General features: G+C 36.3%; 1 protein-coding gene across 7 annotated transcripts in view; it reads left to right on the top strand.

Moving 5' to 3' along the window:
• The window catches only part of Nol4 (nucleolar protein 4), a 286,589-nt gene that overhangs the window by 105,107 nt on the left and 153,847 nt on the right, over positions 1-27,635 (top strand). The gene's annotated exons all lie outside the window — the stretch shown is intronic.

Below are 27,635 nucleotides of genomic sequence, written 5' to 3'. Positions count from 1 at the left end.
TATTTGCTTTCTTGTGATGTGTGCTTTCTAAAAAGAGCCAATGTATTTATTTGTTATCTGAGACTATTTATTAAAGGTATCTGGTAAAGAAATGCTGCATTTAAAAACAGTATTTCAAATCACCATGTACATTTGACTTCATTTGATAGGAACACAATTTTCTACAAATCAATTTAATTGATTTTTCTGTATTAATAGTGTTTTTGGTAAGGAAATATTTGTGCCTTATTACATTCAATTTCAGTATCAGATAAAGATTTCTATATTTTTTAAACTACAGCTCATTGTATCTTTCACTTTTTTTGCCGTAAATATAGGAGTACTAAACTGCACTTCAGCTTAATCAGGTTTAAAAGTAAAAGACTGCAGTAGAAAATAATGTATATTTCTTTTTAGATTTCATTTCCAGTGATTTTGCTTATGACATCCTATAGCACAGTGCTCTTGGAAGAGCTTGATACGGGCTCTTGATTGGAATATGTGAACTAAATCAATGGAGTAACTTAGGGATTATTTTTTATTCTCTTTAAGTGCTTGTACAGAGGAATTTCTGTTCATAAGTGGCAGCTTATGAATACAATGTATCTTGAGCAATGTGACCCCTTATTTTTGCAGTGTTTGTAGAGTAAAGAGGGATATATTCTGAAATACACCACTATGTGACACTTGGTGACAGAGGGCACTCGGTAACACCTAAGTTGGGATGACAAGGACTGTACCACAGGATAAAGGTGTGAGAGCCAACGGTCTAGATGCTATTCTTCACAGTTGCATTCTGGAGTGTCCACAAGGCAGCAGTTGGAAGAGTGAGATCAGATCCTGAAGGTGCAGTTCATCTTCAAATGCTGCTTTGGCCAGCACCTTCTCAGTGACCTTCTAATGAGAGTTAACATACCAGGTCCTGTGTGTGTTCATTTGCTGTGTCCATAATTAATCCCAGTTGCCATGGATGGTGGTTGTTTAATAACGTTTGAAAGTGCCCCTCTAATGGTTAAGAATTTTTCAGACTCTTCCATCATTGATATGAGCATTACAGCCTTCAAATAACTTAAGAACCCACATATTAACAAGATGCATTTTTTTACTGCATAATATCCACAGGCAAGTTTGTCTTATATTTTAACAAAAGCTAAGTATAATGTGACTCCTGAGTAAGATTGCATCTAACTTGGTTGAATAGGATACTTTTATGTAATTATGAAAGCTAAACCCACGGTAAAAGCAACCCCTAGTTACCATTTCATTTAATAGGAAAATCTAATAAAAACACGCTTTAATAAAAATTATGTAAAACAGCAGACTTAACAGGAAATTAAATTTAGTGGTTAATTTTTATGATAGTTTTAATTAGTAAAGCTATTAAGATGCTTTTTAGGCCTAGCACCAAGTTCCCCAGTGAAAATATGTTGTCTAGTATAAGTCATTTTCTTTGTTCTACAAGATTGTTTTCCTTTATTTGGAATTGCTTAGGGAATTTTACATATAGCAACTTTTGCTTAAAGAGGTTTTCTTAAAATAAAACACAAATGTAGTAAAAAGCTTACTTTCAAAGTATAATTTGTTCTTAAAAATATTCTGCTCTCAACTTTTAGTTATAATACATTTTTGGATTTAAGCTATCTGCAAATGATACCTATCTGATAATTCATCAATTGATTTTTCCTAATGCCAGATTAATTGACATGAGCTTATGAATCCATGTCGTTATAAAGATGAAGCATTTGGAGTGCTCCGTGTATGTCAATTGCTCAGTAAATAATTATACCATAATTTATTGAAATGTAAAAAAAAGTTAGCTCTTACAAAGAAAACAGGTGACGATAAAGGAATATTGCTGTGGGTTGAAGTAAATTTTGGTTGTCACATCCTTTTCTAATATTTGTACTATGTGTGTGTGTGTGTGTGTGTGTGTGTGTGTGTGTGTCTGCGCGCGCGCGCGCGTGCTTGCTTACGTGTGTGTGCATAAGCAGTTAATCTTTCTATCTTGCTTTTAAGTAATAATTCTTTGTTTCCAAAGCAGACAAAAGAGCTAATTTGCTTAACTTCTCTAACATAAGTATGGCACAAAGTTGCTTAGTTAAGTATTGATTTAAAATGCTATTACATTTATAGTCACTTTATTTAGAAGTTTGTTCTACTTTCCTCAAGGTAAAATTTTGCCTTTTGGCACTTGGCTTATATTGCATAAGTTATTTCTTTTCTATACAGGTGTGATTTTTTTTTAGGGACTTAGCTCATTTTGTTTTACATCCTTAATCTTGTCACATGTAAAAGACCAATCTGATCTTAACTAGACATTGGTCTTCTAGAAAACATATAAATTTGTCTAGTATATTCTTAGAGCATTTACTCAGATCAGCAAAGGCTATCCAATTAATTTAGAATTCACGTCTGGGTTAGTTAGTTACTTTGAGGTATTTTTCTTGAGGTTTATCATTATTTAATAATGATATTTACTAGTGATTACATAGGTCTAGTGTTCAATGTTCCAGCAGCTTCCAGAGATGGAATAATTCTGTTACAACCAAGGTACAAGTGAAAGACCTTTCATTCCTTGAAATTGATATATTGAAAATATATCTTCTGTGCATTTATTCAAATACTTGATGATCCTTAATTTATCTACCTAGTTTTATTGTAGAATCTAAACCACTAGTTTTCCTATTTGAAAATCTTGAGCAACTATTTTTCTGATTTATTTTTCTTATTGGTAATATTACTTAAGCTATCATTTCTTAACAGCTACAAAACCCACCAAAATGCTGTGTTTGCTTATGTTTTCCTTGTGCTAGTATGGATCAGTGAGAATATTACTCTTAAAAAAATATAGCTTTAGACTGTAGGCAATTTAGTAAGTCAATAATTTTAGTGTTGACTAGACCTTGAAGGTGGTGTTCTATGACAGTTGTGCAAACCAATAAATCAACTACAACATGTAGTTAAGTTTCTCATAGAACACAAAAATCTATATTTATAGTTTTAGAGGAATCAGTTAGATTGTGGGTTAACCAAAGAAAGACCAGCTGGAGGGAATTGAAGAAGAGAATTGAAGTGATATTTTATTATGTTTATTATAAATTTGTAATGCAATTGTTTTCCTCCATCTCACTTTTCCACTTGTCTGTACATGCCTTTGGGGCAAGAAACAAAATATATCTTAGAGATCTATGCATAGTCTCTTTAGAGCCAAGTGTGTTCAGCATAGAAGGCTATAAATATTTCCTGAATTGAAATAATGTTTTAAAATGTATTCTCCTACTTTATTTGTGTACTAAAAGTACACACAATTCTTAGACTCAATTTTTCTCACCCAACTTTAGATATATATTGGGTTCCTTATACCAAATATACCCAATAGCGATGGAACAATAACGTAGTTGTGATATGATCATGTTAGCTCAGTAAGAAGGCAACATAAACTCTCCGTATTCAACCTTGGATGGATAGATGTTTAAATACATGTGTAGATACGTAGTTTGGGAAGTAGGGGAGACATTTTACTGTTCAATAATAATTGCCACATCCTTCAAGAGATATTCATGTTTATCCCGAGGTTCTGAAATACTGGTTGATTTCCTTCAGCAACAGAGTCATTATATCTCTGGCAACTTTAAATGCCCGTACATATTTCACAGTTGTGAGAGTTTATTGTTCTGGCAGTTGTTCTCGATCAGCCTATTTCTTAGCACAATATTTATTCTACTTAACATCAATATTGCCTTAGAACAGTCATGTCTTGGAGAACAGAGTCGTAGCACGCTACAGAATGAAAAGTGCAACTCAGCACTGCTTGCTTACCTCTGTCTCCATTCAAATCTGCAAGAAGGCAACCAAAGCAAAACCATATCAATGTTTTAGGTACAGTGGAGTAAATGTATGAAATAATTTTATGCAAGTGCCCTAATCCTAGTCTTGGTGATCAAATACTCTCTTCTCCAAAAGTATGTTAACAGTATCAGTATTAATATTAACTGAAATATCATGTGTACAATTCTTTTCGTGGCAGTGGAAAAAATATCTAAATTCTCCATCATCGAATATCAAATTATTTGAAAAGCTCTTTGTAACAGAAAATGAGGACAGGTGGTGATAACACTTAAAATTTTTTGGATGGCTTAGTCTGTGCCAGGCACTGCTTGAAGAATTAGCTTTATAAGTGTTCCAAATAATGGTAGGCATGTAGGTACTGTCACTATTTTCCTGGTACAGATAAAGAAATTGAGGCTAATGAATTAGTAGCTTATCACCACAACTCACCAGTGGTTGGAATAGCCTGTCTGGTTCTCAAGCTCAGGATGTAGAAATGTGAGTTCCCACCTACCACACCCTAACTCTGTTAGCATTACATTTTTATTTTTAAGGAGATTTTTCTTTTTTTTAGGGTTTGAACTCAGTACATTGCATGTATGATATTTGACCTGTTGGACCGCCTACACATGTATTTTTTTCCTTTGGTTAATGCGTGTCCAGGGACTCTGATCCTTCCACATAGCTAGAATTACAAGTGTGTTCCAGCAAGCCTATTTCATTTGTTGAGATGTAGTCTTGCTAACTTTGTTGTGCCCTTGAACTATGATCCTCCCAATCTCTACCACCTCAGTAGCTGGGATTATAAATGCAAACTGTCAGTCCTGACCTGAATTTGAATTTGTTACATGCTATAATCAATGTTTGTTTACATGCTTTGTCCCATACAGACTTGATCATGCCTTCAAGATTTTTTTTGTGTGTATGCCTGCTATGGAGCTTGAACTCAGGGCCTTGGTTCTGTCCCAGCGCTTTTATGCTCAGTGCTAGCCCTCTACAACTTGAGCCACATCTCCACTTCCACTTCTTAGGTTGTAAATTGGAGATAAGAGTGTCATTGGCTTTCCTGCCCAGGCTGGCTTCAAACAGCTTCCTGAGAATCTAGGTTTGTAGGAGTGAGCTACTGGTATTCATCATGATTTTATAATAGGAACAACGAATTAATATTCTGACTAATATTTAGATACAGCCTCTGCTTTTAACTCTGTCTCTAATGACTGCTCATATGTTTTCCCATACCTTTCTTTTCATGAATATGTCCTCTTGGTTTCTACCTCACAATGCAGACCATGCTATATTATTTTTAGCTGTTAAAAGCCATTGTCTCTAGCTTCCTGAGAAGGAGTAGCAAATTTAAGTTATGTTTATTTCAATAATATCTTTTGACAGTAATTGCTCTGTATTTAAAATTCCTATTTCCTTTCATCTGTTAAACATGTAATTGGCTTTTGACAATTTCTTTTATTCCTCCCCATTCTTCTTTTGTATGAAAAGGACAATAAAGAATTGTGACTGGCTTCCTTCAGTACATTCATTATTTTGAATCTTCTTATTTCATTTACTCTGCTTTCTTCTAAAATAATGAGTGCAAGCTTTGGTAGGAGGTAGAAGAAAAATACTTTTCATTCATGATTATCTCTCATGCCAATGATGATCTTGCCTTATAAGTATTTTATAGCATTTCCACGTTGCTTTGCATAAATTAGGATTGAATATATACTTTTGCTAGAGTACCACTTTTCTACATGAAAGTATACAGGATACTTAAATAATGCTCAAGTTGCATGTTTTTAAAGGACAGACTTTAATTAACAATGAATACATTTAGCCACTAAATATATGTATAAAATGAATGCTGACATAACGTCTTGTACATCTCATTGTTGCAATGGGTCAATCTGTATCCCTATTTAAAGACTTTGTTTTTTTCCCTTCCCCTCCCCAAATTATACCAACATCATATACAGTGAAAGCAGGGGTTATACTGTGGGGGAGGGACATACAAAGCAACAAAGAAAATCACATGGTGCCTTATAAATATGTTAGAAACAATAGCAAGAAAGAAAAACAACTTGTGTACCTATCTTGGGGGTGGGGGTGAGGGGATGTAGCTGAGGAGATGGGAGGGAAGGGATGGTAGGGGAAAAACAAAGGAGGAGGCAACAATGATGGATAAGAAATGTACTCATTACCTTGCTCATGTAACTGTAACCCCTTTGTGCAGTATTTTCACAATAAAAAACTTAAATAAAATGAATGCTGATAAAATATGGAAAGTAGAATTATAGTGGAGATATTATAATTGAGATATTCAGCCCTACTTAAATGTAAGTAAACTTTTGAAGTAAAATACCAAAATCCAAAAGAACATTTAATGTTATCCATTAGAATTCTTTATATTGTTGAATGGAACAAAACTAGACCACTGAGTATCAGTAAGTGCTTGTATGATTGTGACTTGGAGACTTTATACTCAGTGAATTAGAGTTTATAAAAGAATTAGTTGCCATTAAACAAAATTTTTGTATAATGACTGTCATTGCTAGCGAATCTATAACTTGGCTAGCTTCTCCATTTACATATATGAATTAAGGACCAACGTTTACCTTCTTAAAAGAAGCTAAAATGTGAATCTGGGAAATAATTTTTTTAATTTGCTGGTCACCTGGCCTGAACTCTGGGCCTGGGCGCTGTCCCTTAGCCCTTTAGCTCAAGGCCACCACTCTACCACTCTACCACTTCCGGCTTTTTCCGCTTATGTGGTGCTGAGGAACCGGACCCAGAGCCTCATGCATGCAAGGCAAGCACTCTACCACTGAGCCACATTCCCAGCCCCTGAGAAATAAAATTTATCCTGTATATTTTGAAATATTTTGAAAAATAAATTTTGAACTGTAGTGGTGATAAAAAGTAATAACCATCATGCCATTTAACAATTAAGGTGGTGAGTTATACTCCATTTTTTTATTTCTGTATTTCATTTCTTTCTTTCTTTCTTTTGAGGGGGAGGGATCCAGTCGTGGGGCCTGAGCACTGTCCCTCAGCTCTTCAGCTCAAGGCTAGCGCTCTACCACTTGAGCCACAGTGCCACTTCTGGCTTTTTTTTCTGCTTATGTGGTGCTGAGGAATCGAACCCAGGGCCTCATGCATGCAAGGCAAGCGCTCTACCACTGAGCCACCTTCCCAGCCCCCTGTATTTCATTTTCTTTACATAAAGTTATACTTTATCTTGTTACACAAGAGATTAGGCTGACTTTTTTGTAGAATAGTTTCTGAATTGTTATTTACAGAATGATAGATGCAGATGTGATTGTGAACAGAGCAGCAGAGTGTTTAATAGGACTAAATGTTTCCATCCCCGATTTGTGTCATAGGTTATGTCCTGCTGTAGACTGTTTCTCAGAGGTTAATGAAGGAGCTTCCTAGTGACATTTAAGGGTAATATTAGCCTGCATAATATCTCAGAGTCCATGATAGAAACCAATGCAACAACATCGTCATTCACAACAAATATTACTGACCTCCTAAAGGTAATAGAGCAACATGAGTTGCAGAGGTTTTAGTAGTGTTCAAAACAGAAAAGGGACTTTCACTGTGAGAGCTATATATAATGTAGTTGAGAGGCGTTTGACCCCTTCACAACACTAGATACACAATACTTAACTATTGTGAAGACAGGGAGCCTAGGGAGAGTTTAACCCTGGCAGTGGTTTAACCGGGATAGAGGAGCTGAAGATGCCTCTTAGAGGAAATGACAGAAACCTAGAGGAGGAACAACAGTTTACAGGTGACGAAAGGTACAAAGAGTTCAACATTCAAACAACAGAGTGCGCTTATAATCAATTAGAGTATAGCGGGTAGCATTTTGATATTAAAGTAAGAATAGCTATCATGCACACCACATCTTCAAACCAAATCCAAGGCTTTCCATATGAACTGTGCTCATACTCAGTGTGACATAGAAAATTGCTTGGTTTTTTTTTTTTAGTGCTTATGTACCTATTTATAATTTAAAGCATAGAAAACCATAGTTTCCACTTGCACGATCCAGACATAGAATAGAATGCTAAAACTTTAGATTTAAATAGTGAATAAAAGAGACCAATGCTTACGAGTACAAATGAGTAAATAATGTTAAAGCAGAATGAATCATTGCATAACTTTTCTTTCCTCTTTCAAAAAACTTAATAGTGTAGTCATAGTAGCCAAAATGCTTGGACAGATGAAATATTTATTGAGAAAAGTCTAGTGGGATGAGTGAGAGAGTAGTCCCAACATTCTGTCAGATACAAATGGAAGCTACATGGAGGTGGGTTTTATCCAAAATGGTACCTGAACAATTCAGTGCTGAGAGTGTGAAGTATTCAGAAACAAAGGCTAAGGGAAAACCTCAGATATGTTGCTGGTATAGGGTGGAATAGCAGAGAAAGTTAGATTAGAAATTTGGTGAACTGGCAGAGTCTATGTGGCTGGGTTGAGTCTGCCTGCTTCCAGGAAACTTTCAAAGTTGTGATATCATCAGTACATTCAACAGGAGAGTGAAAGAGAATGAACTAATCTAGTTTCTACCCCCTCCTCCCTTTTTGGCCAGGCTTCGCAAAATTTTATGACATTGAGTCTTCCAGCAAATGGGAATTGAGGAGTAGTGATGGATAGAATCTGACAAAAAAGATTAAGTCTTAGCTGGAAATCACTGCAAATCCTAAGTTTCCCTTCTGCATTAGCAGTGGTAGTAAAATTTCACTTCAATGGTAAAGAAAACTGCCTCTTTTTCTGTACACTGAAGTTGATGGAAAGCATATATTAATAATAAAGATGATCAAATTTGAAGCAGAGGTCAGTTATGACCACGCCTTGAACTTCACTTGAATCTTCGCTCCTTTTGGCTGATTATCTTAATCCCCTGTCTTTCATTTTTGGATACCTTTTAGGAAATTGAACATTGTATCTATTATGATTTTGCAACTATCTTTTCCTCCTGTTCTTGTGTTGAAATCTGGATCCTGAACCTTTATGTTCCAGGTTAGGGATCTATCATTTGAGTCACAGATCCAATTCCTGCTTTTTTGGTGCTTAATTTTAGTTAACAATGTCATGGCTCAGATCAGCCTCCTGCATATTTAGGATTACAGACATGAGCCACTGGTAGTGATCTTATGGAAAAATCCTTCTCCTGATCACAAAAGATTTTTTTTTTTGTTATTTTTGCTTGTTTTGGTGATTGAATTTCAACTTGAGCCACTCCTACAATCCTTTTTTGTGATAGTTATTTTTGAGGAAGGATCTTGCTCTGTATGGTCAGCCTGGGCTCTAACTTTCTTACTTGTATTTCCTCTTGTTACTGAGGATGACAGGCACTTGGCACTGAGATGGAGTCTCATGACCTTTATTGTGTAGATTGGCTTCACATCTTGATCCCCTCATTTTTGTCTTCCAGGTAGTTAGGATTACAGGCTTGAGCCAATGCCACATCTGAAAACAAATGTTTTAAAAATTTTTGTTTGCTGTAAGTTTTGCTCTCATATGTATATAGTTGCATTATTGTTTTCATACTGACTTGTCACTGTACAGTCACACATTATCAACAGAAAAATACACCATTTTGTGCACAGCATGGAATATACTTATGTGAATTAAGATTGCCATGTTGTCCTGTATGTCACAGAACCTTAAGAACAGTATAAAATACTCTGTCATTGGGTGAAAAGTTTTATGGACAAATAAAACATGTTGCATTGAACAGGACTTACTGAGTGATTTTGTGTTTTTATACACTTGTGTTTTAAAAATGATTGGCTTACGGGTGGCAAATGAACACATCGTTTTTTTAATGGGACATAATTGAACTGTAACAGTGGTAGCATTGAGGGCATGTGTCACGGTGCCACAAATCACATTTTATTGTCTAGTTTCATTTCAGGACTGATGCTGCTTGAAGATATTCTTTGCATTTTGACAACTGTCAAAGAACAACAAAGGACAAAAGGGATTCTCAGGCAGTTAAATTTAAGAGAGGAAAATTAACTTCACTTGAGACATTTTCCTTTTAATGAGATTCTAATTTCTATGCACTCATGAATTTCTGTGATCTGCTTCATTTTGAAATAGGACTGTGACCATCATTCTCAAAATCAATGTTTGCTTCCTTCTACTGTGAAAGTAAATAGAGATGTTGGCTCCCTACTTCTCCTCCCATATTTCCACACGGACAAAACCATCTTCATGTCAAGAAAACCCCAACTTATTTCAATTCATGTGAAATGACAGGAAAGAGAATAAAAATGGAAATCTGTAGTCTTAAAGTATATGAAGACATTTTAATGTAAATATATAATTTTATCTGATTGTGGTCAACTTACCTAGGGAGCTAGTTGTATTTTTTGTGATCTTGTAGTACTCATATTTGTAAGTATTTGTATTGTGGCTATCAGAAGTCAAATTGTGGAACACTATACTGAGATAGACAGTAAGAGAAACTAGTAAATTCATCATTTACTCAGATAACCACTAGAGGTCCACTGATAACAAATTTCTGCCAGCATCTTTCATTTGTACACAAACTTTAAATTAACTAGTTCATATAGGTGGGAGTATATCTTTTCTTTGTTGCCTGCATCTTTAATTCCATCTAAATTTTTAGGATTAAAAATTAAATTAAATCTTTGTTGTTTAATATATATTTTATTGTAAAGATACTGTACAGAGGGTTTACAGTTACATGAGCAAGGTAATGAGTCCATTTCCTATTGAGCATTACTACACCCTCCTTTGTTTTTCCCCTACCATCCCTTCCCTGCTCCCCCCTCCCCTCCCTGCTCTCCCCTGCAAAGTTGAAAAGTACATTTTCAGCATACTGTCTTGTACATCTCATTACGATGGGTCATCATGTATCCTTAGTTTAGCATTTTGTTATTTCCCTTCCCCTTCCCAAATTAGAAAAATGTATATACAAAATGCAGGACACTGGAATCAAATACAGTGACATCAGGGGTTGCACCATGGGGGAAGAACATACAAAGAAACAAAAATAAATCACATAGTACATTATAAGTACATTAAAAATAATAGCAACAAAGATAAAACCTCTTGTGTGCCTATCTTGGGGTTCATTTCATTTAGCATCAGGTTATATGGTCATATGTACGTAGCTTTTGACCTCTTCTGCTTGTCCTAGTCATATACAGATAAGGGAAACCAGGGGACCTATGTTTCTTTGTGTCTAGATTTAAGGATAGATGGTAGTCATTTTTCCCTTTAGGGATTAAAAATGGCATAGGGAATATATTCACATTTTTTGAACTTTTATACATTAGAATGATTATAGTAAGTTCCTATGAATACAAAATGGGGAATATACTTGAGTTCTATTTAGTTTTTTAGCACTGGGGAAATCAGTGATAAGTATAAATCACAGAATGTATATCATGATTGACTTATATTGCTTATAAGTCAATTGCTTATACCGTGGAATAAATAAAAACTCCACAGATAATGTGTATGCCTTTCATCTAATATGATGCATGCTACGGTATATTTGTTGGGAAATTGAGATTGTCAAAGAGCAGTTTTCAAGGCAATAATCACTGAGAAACAAAAGTTGGATATTTCATATCTTGACATGCATGCTAACCTACCAGGGTAAAATATATTCTAGTTTCTCACCCTTAAATAACAGTTCCATTTATGATTGATTAGATGTCAGATTTGGCAATTATTTCTGACAGCATATCACATGAACTCCTGAAAGAAGAGAGGATATAGTTCCCAAGATTTTATGATATCTTGATAGATGTGGAAGATGGCAAAGAACTTCGGCTCTGGGATTCTAGCTAGTCTCACACATAGAGGTATGATCATAATGACATTTGCTCATGATGTTAATGCCCACCTTTTGCTGCACTTCATTTTATCTGTTTCTTTCACTGCTTTATTAAAAATTAAATAATGTGAAAAGGCAGCAAAAGGTATAATAGTTAGCTGAATAGTCCCTGCCTCAATTTTTTTAGACTCATTTGATCCTTCAAGAATGTGTATCCTGTACCAATGAAGGTAAAACTTTTATGTTTTATAAGTGACAGGATGTGATTGCATTCTAATAGTTTATACTGGATTTCATATGATGATTATTATGCCTTGTAATTATTATGTCTTTACAAACACTAGGTACACCAATCGTTTAGTCATCAGTCCTTGTGTGGAAAGGATAAAGAGATGCCAGTTTTAAACTACATAATGGAATTCTTTCCTATACTTTAGTGTCAGAATTATAATGAGCTCTGTAAAACTGCTAAAACTGTATGGCTTTTAGGCAAAATAATTTCACCTTGGGAGAAAATAATTCATCCTTACAATATATAAGAACACAGTACTAGTATAAATAATATATACATATATCAAGTAATAAACAACATATATTATCTGGAAGCAATAGTGTTTATGTTATTGCTTTACATTAATGTTAATAAGGGAATATATAAACATTTTTCAATTGGGAGAGAAATTCCTTAAGATTGACCAAATTAACAGATACGAAAACTCGGGCTTGAAATGTCAGACCTGAATTATGTCTACATTGTTAATATTTAAGCAAAAGCCTCAGCTTGCTTTAATTTAACTCTTTCTTTTTCCTTTCACACAAATTTTACTGTCAATACAAGATTGGAAAATTTTGCTTAAATTATCTTATATATTTTACCTTACACATATACTTTAGGGGTGAGTCAAAGCACTAATGGGAGGCAAAAATATAAAATTAGATAGATAGATAGATAGATAGATAGATAGATTCTAACCTATTTATTGAGTAGTAGGATAGTAAAGACTGAATGATCTCTTTAGTTTATTTTGGTGATGCAAAATAAAATACACCTATAAAAGTATATACTAAGCTGGGTGCCAGTGACTCACGCCTGTAATCCTAGCTACTCAGGAGACTGAGATCTGAGGACTTCCAGCCCAGGCAGGAAAATCTGTGAGCCTTTTGTCTCCAACAAACTCCTCAGAAAAAGCCGGAAGTGGTGCTGTGGCTCAAGGGGTAGAGCATTAGCCTTGAGTAAAAAGAAACCCAGGGACAGTGCTCAGGCCCTGAGTTCAAGCCCCAGGACCAGGGAGAAAAATAGCTTATAAGAGAAAAAAAGGATTATTCAGCTCCAAGTTTTCATAATATCCTTTGCTTTGGGCATTTAATGACTGTGCCAGGTAAGAAAGGTGAGGCGCATATCCTGGAGCATGCCTCCCTCCTGTCCAGAGAAGAAGAGATAGAGCACTGGCCAGGGGCCGGTCACTCTCCTGAGACACCTCCCCCATGACCAAAGTACATATATCCCAGTTAAGCCCATTATCCTAACGTTTTTACCCCCTCCAAATAGCACCATCCCGGGGACCAAGTCTTTGACATTTTTGCCAAACACTTAAGACAACACATAGAGCATTTGCTGTATGCTCTTACTTTTTCCTGAGCAATGGAAATGGCTCCTGGCAATGCCTTGATTGCTGTCTTTTCAGCTGCATTTCCCATCAATTTATCATTCCTTTTGGGTCAAGGAAGGGTGATGTCCTTTCTCTAAAACTCACTTCATTTAGGTCCAGTTCTTCATTTGCCTGTATCTTACCCAGGAATGTATAGAGGAACAAGCGAGAGAAGAAATGTATGAAAGACAAATAAATCTGACTCATTCATTCAGAAGCAAGAATTCAAAATTAACAGAGAAAGCAAGGTAGCATCACTAAATAACTTCTCATCTTAATTCTATGATATAAAATTGATTGAGGGATGATTGATAATTTACATGACAAATTTAATATCTAAACAGTTCTGTAAGCTAATCTTTTTGACTTGCAATTTACATTCTCGAAATATTTAAATCATTTCATTCTGGATGTACTGAATTTTTTCCGTGAATATGCAGTATTCTTGCTATTAATGTCCTTGTGAATTCCTTCTATGACAATATAATAATGACATATTTTCCATCCACCTGCCTATTTTAATTTTCATATATAAAATTGTGCTAGATATTTGAGGAAAATTGAATTTATTGTTTCTATTTGTGGAAAACCAGATGATAACCTCCTTTCAAACTGTGCATAGGAACCAGATTAAACCTGTCTCTTAGGAATTTCAAAAAAATTAAAATGAGCAATGGAATGGGAATGGCAGGTATTTCTCCTATAGCATATTTATGAAGAAGAGTCAAGCTTTATACCTCTAGCTAATTTATGAAGTTCTAGCAGAGGAGAGAGGTAGGATTCTTGCCTCATGGAAAGCTCTGCTTCTCCCAGTTCTCCTTCAGGTGAGGCTTCTATATTTACTTCAGTTCAAGGGTCTATCATAGATAGTGATAAACTTACATAGTTCTCAGAAGTGTTCAATAAGCATTCTTTATTATCTTCAGAATTCCTAGCCCCTCTTTTTCAGGTGTTTCAATTGAAATTTCTTGTGTATTATTGGTATTATAATCTTGTGTATTATTGGTATTACAATCTTTTTTTTTTTTGGTCGGTTGTGGGTCTTGAACTCTGGGCCTGGGAACTGTCCTTCTGCTCTTCAGCTCAAGGCTAGCACTCTACCACTTGAGCCACAGCACCACTTCTGGTTTTCTGCGTGGTTTATTGGAGATAAGAGTCTCATGGACTTTCCTGCTTGGGCTGGCCTTGAACCACGATCCTCAGATCTCAGCCTCCTGAGTAGCTAGGATTACAGGTGTGAGCCACCTGAGCCTGGTTAACAGTCTGATATTACCATTTCTTATTTCAGTTTTTCCTATTTTTCCTTTAGCCATTTTCCTTATTTAGTTTTATCTTTATTGCCCTTTTTCCATGTTTCTTTTAAAATCTTTATCCTTATGTTGGTAAACTTAATGTCATTTTGGTGTGTGTGTGTCATTATAAATACCACATATTATTTTTCTTTTATTGAAGAAATGTTTCTACAAATATTAAAAGAGGGAAGCAATATGTAATGTTCATTGCTTACTGACTGCTTAGTTTGTCTAAATACAGAAAGAAATACCAGTACAGAGGTTATGATCCCTTTACAATGTGAATGTATAATGTTATGATCCCTGTACAATATGAATGTATAATGTTCTGGTAAAATACTCTGCAACATAGAAAAAAACCAAGAGATAATCTGGTAAAATGGCTATTCTTTCTTGACCTTTATGCATGGTTTTAGGAGTGAATACTTTTGTAGTTTTGTTTAGGAATGCAACAAAATGCTCATCCTCCTTATGCCAACATTATAATAACTCAGTAATGTGATTCATGATTACATGATACATAAGCATGATTACAAACATGCCCAGTCAGAGCACCCATTGAACTTCTGTGATTTCCTGGACACTGCTTCTCTTTTTTTTTAAATAAGTTTTTTTATTGTGAGAATACTATACAGAGGAGGGGTTACAGTTACATGAGCAAGGTAATGAGTACATTTTTTATCAAGCATTGTTTGGTTTCCCCTACCATCTCTTCCCTCCCACCTCCACAACTACACTCTCCCTCCCCACTTAAATTGTAAAGTTCGTTTCTCAACAGTGGCTTGTACATCTCATTGTTGCAATGGGTCAACCTGTATTTATTTCCAATTTGTTTTTTCCCTTCCCCTCCACAAATTATACCAACATCAAATAAAGTGAAAATAGGGGTTATACCATGGGGGAGGGACATACAAAGCAACAAAAAAAAGCACGTGGTACCTTATAAATACATTAGCACAATAGCAAGAAAGAAAAAACCACTTGTGTCCTTATCTTGGGATTCATTTCACTTAACATCATCTTATCTGATCTTTTCTGCTTGACTCAGACATATATAAGTTATTGCAAATAAGGGAAACCATGGGATCTATGTTTCTTTGGGCCTGGCTTACTTCACTTAATATAATTTTTTCCAGATCTTTCCATTTCCTAACAAATGGGACAATGCCATTTTTTCTGATGGAGGCATAGAATTCCATTGTGTATATATACCACATTTTCTTGGTCCATTCATCTACTGAGGGGCGTCTGAGTTGGTTCCATGTCTTAGCTATGGTAAATAATGCTGCAATAAACACAGTTGTGCTGGCAGCTTTAGTATGGTCTTGTTTGTGATCATTTGGGTAAGTGCCCAAAAGTGGGACTACCTGGTCATAGGGGAGTTCTGTGGAATCTTTTGAGGAACCTCCATACTGCTTTCCAAAGTGGTTGAACAAGTTTACACTTCCACCAACAATGCAGTCGGGTTCCCTTCTGAACACATCCCCTCCAGCATCTGTTGTTATTAGAGTTCTTGATTTTAGCCATTCTAACTGGGGTGAGGTGGTATCTCAATGTTGTTTTGATTTGCATTTCTTTTATGGCTAGGGAGGTTGAACACTTCTTCATGTGTCTATTGGCCATCCTTCTTTCCTCTTCAGAGAAGTTTCTCCTTAAGTCTTTAGCCCACTTATTTATTGGGCAGTTGTTTCTTTGAGGATTTGTTGTTGGGGGATTTAATTTTTTGAGTTCCAAGTATATTTTAGATATGAGACCCTTGTCCATTGAATGGCTAGTGAAGATCTTCTCCCAATCCATGGGCTTTCTATTGATCTTGCTAGCTATGTCCTTTGCCATGCAGAAGCTCTGTAGCTTCATACAATCCCATTTGTCCAACCTTTCTTTGATTTGTTGCTGGCACCATCTCTTAAGGTGGACTATGCATGATGTATTACTCCAAAGAATACATGAGCTGTCTGTAGTTCAAAGTCTAGTACATAACAAACTAAAAGTACTTTTCTTTTCTCCCCCTCTCCTGCAACAAAGTCCATATTTGAATGTTGGCAGTAACTCACATTTTTTCCTAGCAACCAATGTCAGAATCAACATGAAGGTATTTTGTTCATTCAGTATTAAACATATTTCAAATATTCACCCTGAACTAATGACTAAGCTAAATCTACGTGTTTACTACTAATTAGTTATTATGTTCTCTTTGATGTTTTTATATCAAGTGACATTCAAGTGAGTGCCACACAATAATAAAAGTCTGTTGGCTTTACATAAACCTTAGTTTAATCTATGTGAATCAGCCCCATTAAGGCATATCAGCCTTAGACATCCCTCTAAGTTAGTTTGAATTTATTTTCTGAAGAAAAAAATCCTAATGCACATCTGGAAAGCACAAACTCATGGAACAGACAGAGTGGACATCTTTCTGCATTTACATAGAACCTCTATTCTTTTGCAAAATATATTTTTATTTTCTTTAAGTAGTTGTACAAAGGAGTCACCAGTCAATAGAGCAATTTATGAATGTAGTTCCTCTTGGTCAATGTCACCCTCTTTTACATTTTTACCCATCCCTCCCCTCACACCCTTTCCCTCACTTTTCTTATTTTTTAGGCTATGCATTGAGTTTATTGCCATTTAACAAAGCAATTTATGTATTCAGTACATCTTGATCTGTGTCATCCCTTCAGCATCGTCACCCCTTTTCAACCCACCCCTTCGGCTTAGTTTTCTCAGTTCTCTGGCATAGGCAATGATTCTTGCCTGCATTCTACTCATTCTTCCCCTCTCCTCTTGCCCCTACCCCGTGGTCATTACCCATTTCCAGGTACTCATTTTGTTAGACTGTGAGTTAAGTCTTTCTGAAGAATTACACTATTTGAAATCTTCATTGAGTCTATTATACGTCAGTTAATTCATTTATAACTGCTTGGGTGCCACCCCGTGTGCTTACTTCTAGATTTACAGGCAGTTTTCCCACTAGGGAGGGAAACCATGCAAACTGTGCTTCTCTGGGGGTCTGGCTTATTTCACTTAACATAATCCTCTTCAAGTCTTTCCATTTCCTTAGGAATGGTTCATTGTCATTCTTTATTCCATTGTGAATATATAGCACCTTTATTCATTATTTTAGGAGATCGGGACATTTCATATTTATTATTTCATTTTTAGGGCTTCAAGGTTTCTCAGAGCACAAAAAAAAATAAAATTTCTTGCCTAAGGTATCTTCCCTATATCATAATTTTCTCTCCTCATCTCACAAGTGTAGTTTAATACCAGCATGTATTTGAACATCTGCTGTTGTTACTAGGCACTATTCTAGGTGCTTGGGATAAATCAATGAACTGAGCTGGAAAACAAGATGAAACTTTTATTCTACTTATATTTTAATAAACTTACATTTGAATAAGCGAGGAAGAGGAATGGAAGAGACAGGCAACAAGCTTCAAGCTTATAAAATACCATGCTGAATTAAAGTGTGAACCATAGAAAAATAAAGTAGCAAGGCAGAAATACTGTGGTGTGGACTGGGAAGAGGCTAATCCAATTGGTAAGAGTTATGGTCCAAATCCTGAAAAGCAGTATCATAAAAAAAATAAAACATTTCACAGTCAGGAACAATCCAGATGCCCCTCAGTAGATGAGTGAATCAAGAAAATGTGGATCAAGAAATTCTACGCTTCCATCAGAAAGAATGACATCTCCCCATTTGTTAAGAAATGGAAAGACTTGGGAAAAAAATCATATTAAGTGAAGTAAACCAGACCCAAAGAAATTTAAGTCCCATGGTTTCCCTTATTTGCAATAATTAGTATACATATAGGATAATCTTATCAGATGAGCTGAAAAGCTCAAAAGCTGTGTACATATGACCATATAAGATGATGCTAAATGAAATGAGCCACAAGATATGGACACTAGAGGTCTTTCTTTGTTGTTGGTGTTGTTTTAAATGTACTATGTGATTTTTTTCATTCCCTTTGTATATTCTTCCCCCTACGGTATATCCCCTGTTGTCACTGTACTTGATTTTGGTGCCCTGCATCTGGTCTAATCTGAGGTGGGGAAGGGGAATAACAAAACCGTGAAATAAGGACAGAGGATGACCATTGCAACAATGTTATCCACAGGACAGTATACTGGAAATGAACTTTACAACTTCCAGGAGTGGGGTGGGGTGGGGAGGAGTGTGGGAGGTGGAAGAGGGAAAGGATAGTGATAGAGGGACAACAATAATGGAAGGGATAAGAAGACCGACGAGTAATGTGCTCATTGCTTACTCATGTAACTGTAACCCCTCTGTGCAGCATCTTTACAATAAATAAAATTAAAAATAATTCAGAACTAAAAGTATAAAATAAAAACATTTGGGGGGTTTTGTATATTCAAATGGAGAAGAACTGAATTTGTTAATTCAGTAAAGACATTGCAATCTATATTCTAATAAGTGTTGATCTAGGGGTGTGAGCCCAGGACAAATACAGTGCAAATTCACTGTCAAAATACATTGGTTGTTGCATAAAAAATGCTGCCCAAATGCCCAGCTGTTTAAAACAACTGTTTCTTTATTCTGTTCTTGTGGTGGACAGAGTTTAGCTGGTAGTGCTTCTGTTTCTCCTCCTGCTGCTTTGACTTGTAGTCCTCTGAGGTTTCTACTGGCAGGGACAGTCAGGAGTCTCTTGGATTTCTGATCTTGTTGAGAGGCAGCTGGAAGGCTCATCTTGGCGAGAGCATTTGACTAGGAAAATTGGTCCAGTTTCTTCCCTTCCTTGTGTCAAGACTTTTCCATGTGCGTCTATTTACCCACTTCAGACCTCAGCCTCCTAGACTAAAAAATATACTGAAAATCATGTATGAACAAAATGTGGATATTACCAAACAAGTGATAAGAGCCAAACAGAAATATTGAGGCCAAAATAAAATGCACAATAGCTGATTAGATGTTTCTCTAAGAAGATTTAACAGGATACTTGAACAGACAGAAACTGAATCAATGAACTTGGAAACAGGCCATCTGAAATCACCAAATAATAGGAAAATAAAGAACAAAGAAAAGCAAAGAGAGAATAAGGAGTATGTACAATGCCCTAGAGCAAAATAGTATATAGGTTATTGGAGTTTTGGAAAGAAAAGAGAAGAAAAAGAATAACATTTATTTAAAGACGTAACAGATGAAAATCCCCAAAACTGAAGAACAACTTTTTACTAGATTATATCTAAGAGATTTAGTACATATAAAATATAGTACTATTTTGTAAGCTGGTTATTAAGCACTTATTGATAATATCACAGATGGTTTTTCCTAATCTTATTTTTTGCATTTAACTCATTTTTTGCTCCTGATTTCCTATACTGCTTTATGTTCTACTTTCCTTACCCTCTCTTTTTTTTTTTTTTTTTTTGGGTCTGGTCGTGGGGCCCGAACTCTGGGCCTGGGCGCTGTCCCTCAGCTCTTCAGCTCAAGGCTAGCGCTCTACCACTTGAGCCACAGCCCCACTTCCGGCTTTTTTTTTTCTTTTTGCTTATGTGGTGCTGAGGAATTGAACCCAGAGCCTCAGGCATGCAAGACAATCGCTTTACCACTGAGCCACCTTCCCAGCCCCTACCCTCTCTTTTTTTTGGCAACTATAAAGCCAGACTATTTAGGGTAACTTTAATTATTTCACATTTTATATCCCCGACTCCTCATTAAATTGTATCTTATAGATTCCATTTATTATTTCCAAAATAACTGTGATACTTTCTTAAAGTCTGTTTCTATTGCTGTATTTCTAAAAGATGATTTTTTGTCTTATTGATCTTATTTCTTTGTAGCATTTACAATTAAAAATTTAAATTTAGGATATTATAAATGAAAAAATAGATAGGGTCTTGGGAAAATTACCTGTTCAGAGAGTTACCCCTGCATGCAAACCCATCTGAAACAGATCCAGTACCTAACTGACTGGGTCCTGGGTTACAGTTCTTTTTTTTGTTGTTGTTGTTGCTCATGGGGCTTGAACTCTGGGCCTGAGTGCTATCCCTCAGCTCTTCAGCTCAAGGTGAGCGCTCTACTATTTGAGCCACAGTTCCACTTCCAGGCTTCTGGTGGTTTATTGGAGATAAGAGTTTCACGGCCTTTCCAGTACAGGCTGGTTTTGAACTCCGATCCTCAGATCTCAGCCTCCTGAGTAGCTAGGATTTTGAGCCAATATTGACAGGCTAGGTTGTAGTTCTTATAATGAATTGTCTCCAAATTCCTCCGCCCTCTGCTTTCCCTCCTGCTAGAGGTCCTAGTGAGAGCCTGGATTGCTTTCAAACCTTTGTTAACTCTTAGTCCTTGGCTTCTCAGTTTATTTCAGAACTGAGGGGTCAGGTAACAATACTCTCATCCCCAGCAGTTTTCTACTTATTTCAGTTGCGAAACCACAGTGAGGTAAACTCACTCTTCTGCTACTGTCTTTGAAATCTTTATGACATATCCCAGGTACCATTTTGGATCTGTAATCTGTTTCTTCGAATGAAGGATTAAGAGATTTTTTAAATGTTCTCTTTCCTCTATGTGTATTCAAATTCTCAGTCACTTTCTTCACAACATGATTGGCATTTTCCCTGAAGAAAAGAAAAGCTACCTGCAGAATATTGATACACATTTTTCTGATTTCCATCTCTCAGGGCGCTAGGAATCTCTCTCAAAATCTAGTAGGTTTTAAACTGTCTGGTCCATTCCAACAGACATCTAGCATAATTTTTTTTTTTTTTTTTTGTCGGTCGTGGGGCTTGAACTCTGGGCCTGGGCGCTGTCCCTCAGCTCTTCAGCTCAAGGCGAGCGCTCTACCACTTGAGCTACAGCGCCACTTCCCTAGCATAAATTTTTAAAGATGAACTCTACAATTTATTTTCAGGAAGGACATTGGTCTACTTCAATCTATCCCCTTACAGCTCTGTCCTCCATGCACATTACATGATTTCATATGTCTGCTTTCCTGGAACAAGACAAAGATTTCTGCTGTGCTTTGTCATAGCAGCCAATGTATAATTTAATTGCAATAATTAGCATTCTGAATACTGAAGCCTGTGGACTTATCTATCTCTCTTGCTAGACCACAAACTTCTACAAGTTAAAAACTGTCTCATTTTTCTTTGTATTTCCAATATCTGGCACATGCCTGCTGCTGAATAAATGATTATCTAATAAATAATTTAGAAGCGTGGGAGCAGATCAGTAGATTTCTGCACCAAATATTATGTCATTTACCTGACAGATATCCCAGTTTCTTTTCCTATGTTTATGCTTTTAAAAACTCCTCTTGGACTGGGAAGGTGGCTCAGTGGTAGAGTGCTTGCCTAGCATGCATGAAGCCCTGGATTTGATTCCTCAGTACCACATACACAGAAAAGGCCAAAAGTGGCACTGTGGCTCAAGTGGTAGTGTGCTAGTCTTGAGAACAGAGCGGCTCAGGAATAGTGCCCAGGCCCTGAGCTCAAGCCCCAGGACTGGCAAAAAAAACAAAAACAAAACAAACAAACAAACAAAAAACTTTATTTTTGTCTAGTATCTGTGCCATTTTTAAAAGAAATTACTCGTTTACCTGAAATTTATATTGTATAACAATTTTAATATAGTTTGCAATTCTTTTCAATTATTTTTTAATCCTAATGAAGTGCTAAAGGGAAGTTAACTTTTATGGATTCACTATATATCATTATGCTTGCTAGCATAACACTTTTTTATGAAAAACAATATGCTTAACTTTATAAACCTATAATGATTAGTTACAAGCTTAAGTCTCTTTTGAAATCCTTCATCATCCCTACATGCCATACATTCATTTTTTTATTGGATATTAAATCATGGTGGTCATGTGGAAAAATATTATTTACTATGTAAAAATAAATGTCTGTAGGTTTAACTTTACATTTCCTAGTTAGAACTTTTTCTTGGCAGAACTGAGATTTGGCTCAGGCCCTTTTGACTTAGTTATTTACTGGATTTTGCTTCAGTTATTTTTTCCTTTCCATGGTAGCTAAGATTACTGGTGTGGTACCTGGCTCCTATTTAAGATTTCTCCACTCCCTTATGAAGTCCTCTTAGATTCTTTGGGAAATGTTAAGAAATTTACTACAGTGCTGCCACAGTAATTTATGGCTCCTCTCTTACAGCCCAGGGATCTAAGATTTGTATCCTAGAACCCACTATTCATATTGGCTAAAAAGATACTAGAGAAATAATCTAAATACTGTACCAGAAGGATTTCAGTTACACAAGTAAGGTAATGAGTATATTGAAAATTAAAAAAAGAAAAGTAACAGCAATAAAACAAAACAAAACATATCCTTTACTAGGTAAATGATAAACATGTAACAAGTCCATAAGTAGAATATTACTTGTGGCAACTAAAAAGAATAAACTGGCACTGCACTTAAAAGAGATATATTCTAAATGATAACTGATTTTTATATACTAACAAAGAATATGCTGTTGCTGTTTATATTCAGGGATAATCCTACCTATAGTTTTTAGCTTTTGGTGAGCAAATAGCTCTTAAAAGAGAATTAGGATTCAATACCTAGGTACAGTGGTTCAAGCACTGAATCCTAACTACTTAGGGTGTGGCGATATGATTCAAGGGCAACTATTTCATAAAATTTCACTAGATGCCATCACAACAAATGGGTAGGTACGATGGCACATCCTAACATCCCAGTGACACTGGGAATTTCAAGTAAGAGCACCACAACCCTAAGAACAAAAAGAGAACCTTCCTGGAAAATAAACGAGTAAGGATCGTTTTCGTTATTTGGGGTTTTTATTGTCCATATGAATTTTTAGATTGCTTCTTCTATTTCATTGAAGAATGAGGTTGGGATATTGATGGGTGTTGCATTGAAATTGTAGATAGCCTTTGGCAATATTGCCATTTTCACAATATTAACCTTCATAATCCAGGAGCCTGGGAGGTTTTAGCCCTTCCTTAGTTCTTCTTTAATTTCCTTTTTCAGGTTTTCAAAGTTTATATCATGGAGGACCTTCACTTTTGTAGTTGAGTTAATTCCTAGATATTTTATTTTTTGTGGGGCTATTTCAAAAGGAGTTGCTTTCCTGATTTCAGCTGCACTCTTCTCGTTATTGGCATACTGGAAAGCCATTGATTTTTGAGGGTTAATTTTGTATCCTGCTACTTTGTCAAAGTTTCGGATCAGCTTGAATAACCTAGGAATAGAATCCATGGGTTCTTTAAATACAAGATTATGTCATCTGCAAAGAGGGAGAGTTTTACTTCATCTTTCCCTATTTGGATCCCCTTTATGTTTGCATCTTTTCTTATTGCTGTAACTAGACATTCTAATACTAGATTGAAGAGGAGTGGACAGAGTGGACATCCTTGTCTCATTCCTGAGTTTAGAGGAAATGGTTAGCTTTTTGTCATTAAGAATAATGCTGGCTGTAGGTTTGTCATACTCAGCCTTTATCATATTGAGGAATGTTTCCTTGATTCCTAGTTTCTCCACAACTTTCATCATTGGATCTTGTGAAATGCTTTTTCTGCATCTATTGAGATAAACATGCGGTTCTTATCCTTGCTCTTGTTGATGTGATGAATTACATTAATTGTTTGCATATAATGAAACAGCTTTGCATCCCTGAAATGAATCCTGTTTGATCATGATGTATGATATTTTTGATGACTTATTGACATTGATTAGCCAGAATTTTGTTGAGAAGTTTTGCATTGATGTTCATCAAAGAAATGGGTCTGTAGTTCTCTTTCTTTGAAGAGTCCCTGTCTGGTTTGGGGATGAGGGTTATAATGGATTCATAGAGTTTGGTAGTGAACTTTCACTTTCAATTTCATTGAAGAGTTGGAGGATATTGATATGAGTTCTGCTTTGAAGGCCTTGTAGAATTTAGCTGTGAACCTATCTGGTGCTGGTCTTTTCTTGGATAGGAGGTCACTTATTACTGTTTCTATTTAGATGCTTGCTATTGCTCAGTTAAGTTGGTTTAAATCATCTTGGTTTAGTTTGGGTCCCAAATAGAAAAAACAATCCTTAGCAGAAAGAACAGTGATGGAGGAATCAATACCAAACTTTAAACTCGACTACAAAGCCACAGTAATCAAAACAGCTTGGTACTGCTACAAGAAGAGACCTCAGAACCAGTGGAATAGAATTGAAAACCCAGAAATGAACTCACAGACATATAGCCACCTACTCTTCAATAAGGGAGCTGAAAAATAGAATGGAAGAATGACAGTCTTTTCAGTATTTGTTGCTGTCAAAATTGGTTAATCACCTGTAGAAAACTAAAGCTAGATCCTTATATATCACCCTGCATCAGAATCAACTCCAAATGGATCAAAGACCTCGGAGTCAAAGCAGATACCCGGAAAACATTACAGGAAAAAATAGGAGAAATCCTAGGTGTCATTGGCACAGGCTGAAATTTTCTTAATAAGAGAACCAGAAACACAACAAATCAAAGTAAGGTTGGGCAAATGGGATTGTGTGACGCTGCAGAGCATCTGCATGGCAAAGGTCATAGCTAGCAAGATCAATAGAAAGCCCATGGATTGGGAGAAGATATTCACTAGCCATACAATGGATAAGGGTCTTTTATCTAAAATGTACTTGGAACTCAGACAATTTAATCTCTCAACAACAAATCCTCAAAGAAACAACTGCCCGATAAATAAGTAACCTAAAGATTTAAAGAGGGGGGCTGGGAAGGTGGCTCAGAACGCTTGCCTTGCATGCTTGAGTACCTGGGTTTGATTCCTCAGCACCACATAAGCAAAAAGGAAAAAGCCAGAAGTTGTGTTGTGGCTCAAGTGGTAGAGCGCTAGCCTTGAGCTGAAGAGCTGAGGGACAGAGACCAGGCCCAGAGTTCAGGCCCCACGACTGGACCCCCCCAAAAAAAAGATTTAAAGAGGAACTTTTCTGAAGAAGAAATAAGAATGGCCAATAGACACATGAGGAAATGCTCAGCCTCTCTAGCCACAAAATAAATGCAAATCAAAGTGAAGTAAGCCAGGCCCAAAGAAACATAGGTCCCATGGTTTCCCTTATTTGGAATATCTAGTATATGTATGAGTCAAGCGGAAAAGGTCAGATAATGTGATGTTAGGAAAATGAACCCTTAGATATGTATTTTAATGTTTTTTCTTTCATGCATTTGTTTCTAACACATTTATAAGATTATTTCTTTGTTGCTTTGTATGTCCCTCCCCCACAGTATAACCCCTGCTTTCACTATATTTGATGTCAGTATAACTTGTGGAGGAGATGGGGAAAAACAAGTCTTTTAAGGATACAGGTGGACCTGTTGCAACAATGAGAAGTACAAGTTGTCATGTGGAAAACAAGCTTTACAACGTTGGTTGGGGGGTGGGGGGAAGGGGAGGAGGATTGAGTGGGGGGGAGGGGGGAAGGCTAGGAAGGGATGTAAAGGGTAAACAAAGGAGGAGGCTGCAATGCTTGACAAGAAATGTACGCATTATCTTGCCCATGTAATTGTAACCCCTCTGTACTGTATGTTCACAAAAAAATAAAATGAAAAAAAACCAACATTGAGATACCACCTCACCCCAGTTAGAATGGCTAGAATCAAGAACTCTAATAACAGGGGCTGGGGGTTTAGCTCAGCGGAAGGGTGCCCCTCTGGCACGCCCAAGGCCGTGGGTTCGGCTCTCAGCCCTGGTTTAAAAAAAAAAAAGAACTCTAATAACAGATGCTGGAGGGGATGTGGACAGAAGGGAACCCTACTGCATTGGTGGGAGTGTAAACTTGTTCAACCACTTTGAGGTTCTTCAAAAGACTCCACATAGACTTGCTCTATGACCCAGCAATCCCAAATTTTGGCATTTACCCAAATGATCACAAACAAGACCATACTAAAGCTGCCAGCACAACTATGTTTATTGCAGCATTATTTACCATAGCTAAGATATGGAACCAACCCAGATGCCCCTCAGTAGATGAATGGATCAAGAAAATGGAATTCTATGCCTCTATCAGAAAGAATGACATCGCCCCTTTTGTTAGGAAATGTAAAAATTTGGAAAAGATTATATTAAGTGAAGTAAGCCAGGCCCGAAGAAACATAGGTCCCATGGTTTCCCTTATTTGCAATAACTAGTATATGTCTGGGACAAGCAGAAAATGTCAGATAAGATGATGTTAAGCGAAATGAACCCCAAGATAAGGACAGTGGTTTTTTTCTTGCTATTGTTTCTAACATATTTATAAGGCAATTCTTTTGTTGCTTTGTATGTCCCTCCCCCATGGTATAACCTCTGTTTTCATTTTATTTGATGTTGGTATAATTTGCGGAGGGGAAGGGAAAAAAACAAATTGTTTAAACAGGGATACAGGTGGACCATTGCAACAATGAGATATACAAGATGCTATTTCAAAAAACGAACTTTACAATTTAGGCGGAGGGGTGTGGGATGGAATGTAGTTGTGGAGATGGGAGGGAAGGGATGGTAGGGGAAAAACAAAGAGGGAGCAATGCTTGATAAGAAATGTACTCTTACCAAGCAATGCTTGATAAGAAATGTACTCATTATCTTGCTCATGTTATTGTAATCCCTCTGTACAGTATTTTTACAATAAAAAACTTATTAAAAGAAAAGATGATGTTGAGCGAAATGAGCCCCAAGATAAGGACACAAGTGGTTTTTTTCTTTCTTGTTATTGTTTCTAGCATATTTATAAGGTAACGTGTGATTTTTTTGTTGTTTTGTATGTCCTTCTTGATGGTATAACCCTTGTTTTCACTTTATTTGATGTTGGTATAATTTGGGGAGGGGAAGGGAAAAAACACATTGTTAAAATAGGGATTCAGATTGACCCATTGCAACAATGAGATGTACAAGATGCTATGAAGAAAAACAATTTAGTCGGGTGGGGGTGGGGTGGTGGAGTGTAGATGAGGAGGTGGGAGAGAAGGGATGGTAGGGGAAAAACAAATGAGGCAACAATGCTTGATAAGGAATATACTCATCACCTTGCTCATGTAACTGTAACCCCTCTGTACAGTATTTTCACACACACAAAAACTTAACTGAAAAAAATGCAAATCAAAACAACATT

The sequence above is a fragment of the Dipodomys spectabilis genome, unplaced genomic scaffold (assembly GCF_019054845.1).
Source record: "Dipodomys spectabilis isolate Male_0828 unplaced genomic scaffold, ASM1905484v1 ptg000024l, whole genome shotgun sequence".
Taxonomy (NCBI): Eukaryota; Metazoa; Chordata; class Mammalia; order Rodentia; family Heteromyidae; genus Dipodomys; species Dipodomys spectabilis.
This window is presented reverse-complemented; position numbering and strand designations above follow the sequence as displayed.